The sequence below is a fragment of the Rutidosis leptorrhynchoides genome, chromosome 9 (genome assembly GCF_046630445.1).
Source record: "Rutidosis leptorrhynchoides isolate AG116_Rl617_1_P2 chromosome 9, CSIRO_AGI_Rlap_v1, whole genome shotgun sequence".
Lineage (NCBI taxonomy): Eukaryota > Viridiplantae > Streptophyta > Magnoliopsida > Asterales > Asteraceae > Rutidosis > Rutidosis leptorrhynchoides.
The window spans coordinates 99,631,739-99,633,936 of NC_092341.1; the positions used below are offsets into that span (position 1 = coordinate 99,631,739).

At 38.9% G+C, this 2,198-nt stretch overlaps 1 pseudogene; it reads right to left on the reverse strand.

The window, feature by feature from the left end:
* Positions 1–304: 304 nt before the first annotated feature.
* Positions 305–1,083, reverse strand: LOC139867297 (F-box protein GID2-like; annotated as a pseudogene).
* Positions 1,084–2,198: the final 1,115 nt, after the last annotated feature.

Genomic DNA, 2,198 nt, shown 5'->3' on the forward strand with positions numbered 1-2,198 from the left:
TAAATTTTTTTTATGAAATCACTTTATATGTGTAGAAGTAAAAGATAGATAAAAAGTAAGAGGTAACAATGAAAAATTAATAATTAATTAAAAAAAAAAGGAAGCGGAGTATTAGTTTATTTGTGTTTAATACTCGTTCACAGGCGTTGTGTTCGCCGTTAGGTACTTTTAGCTCCCTTTTGTCTTACCCTCGTAACCAAACACCCATCCCGCGACAATCAAATTAATGCAATTCAACTTAAACATCGTTAATCCAAATGCTAAAGTAAATTATCACTCAATTTACAATTTACAAATACAAACATTGATTAATATCATATTAGCTATTGTGAGTTAGAAATCACAAAAGTAAACCATCTAATACATCATCATCATACTAGTACAATACAAATAATGAAATCAAAGCATCAAATTAAAACAATTTCATTTTCGATTATTGAAATTCATCGTCTCATAATACCGAATAGAAAGAAGAGAAAACGAAAGCTGAACCTCATCTTTTCCCCAACGAGTTTTCACGGCAATAGGTTTCGCCGGAACAATCGCACGCGGCAGTGGTAGACACGGCCACGCCGACGTCGCAACGACGGTTGAATTCATCGGCGACGTAGCAACGGTTGCAGATGCATAAGGTTTAGATAAAGGCCGTAAATAATGAGAATGAAGTCTCTGAAGACCACTAAGTGTGTGTTACCACACCCGATATTTGCCCAGTGTTTGGTACAGATCAGTTCCCATAACCGTTCATCCTGAGTCGTCCGATTCCACTGACGGTTAACGCATCCAACGGCTCCTAACGTCCGTGCGTCCACGTGTTTAAAATATCTCGTACAAAAAATTCTCATCTAACAGAACAGTTAGCACCGTTTCCTCCTGTGACGGATCTTCACGGACCTTCTTCTTCATCTTACAGTCGTCAACGTTGACCGGATCTTTATAACACAATATAGATCTCTTCATAGATATTACAGAAACAGAATTAAAATTAATCTTTCTTTTTCTCTTAAAATAATAAATAATTTGATTTGATGGAGTGATTTTAAAGAGAGAGAGTTGAAGGGGAATAATTAGAATGTGGGTGTAACTGATTCTGATTGGTTTAGGAAAGTACAAAATTATATGACCATAATTAACGCGCATGTGGTAGACTCGATGTGCGCTCAAACACGCCTCTACCACACGGCTAACACGGCGTGATGGGGGAATAGTTCAAGGCGTGTTGTGATGTGCTTACTTTTGATTGGTTCTTTTATATTTTTATATCATTATTTTTGCCTAACTTTCAATTATATATTAACACATCACCCAACACACCACTCAGCACACCACTTCATTATTTACCAGTTTACCAGCACGCCCATCAAGCACCTCATCCCTGTAACACCGGCCATTTCTTTTTAAATCAGCGGAAGATATATAAAATACATTTTAATAATTATACACACCCACATTAATACATTACAAAAAAACTGTATTAAATCTTATTTAATACATCTAAATCCGGGTTCATTAAAACATCAATTTTATTACAAAACATCATCAGAGTTCAACCCTGTCAAACATGTCTTCACGTCCGCCCTTCCTTAAGAAAGCATCAATACCTAAACCTGCAAGGAAGGGAAATGTGGGGAATTAGCATAACGCTAAGTGAGTAGATTTATCTACAGATATAATCTAGGCATCGCCACATGCAACAGCTCATACATAGCTATCTACATACATACAGCCAAGCAAACACAAACAGAAAGACAATATGAGGATCGGCGGCTTGTACGAGCACACGACCCTAGTTGATCGGACTAGGATCTACCGATCCACAGTATAGTCCTCCGGACGTAGGGGATACGTAATTCACACCATACTCTAGGTTTAGTAGCCATGGACCCGACCTCCTCTCGCCCGGTCGACCTCACACGGACTCTAACCTCCTCTGGCCCGGCTACGAGTCCCCAGTCTCCTCTGGCCCGACTGGTGTCATGCACAGTGTACATGTAATCATACAACAACAAACATGCACTAACTAGTATGGCAATCGGTACTAAACATAGCATACGGTATCAACTTAACAGTACAATAACATGTGATAAACAGTAGCATGCTTTGCTACTAAATTCTATCCGAGGATAGACCCACTCACCGATCGCCAGCAAAGTTCGGTAGTTAATATCACCGAGTCTTCTCCTCTTCTGTATCACCTG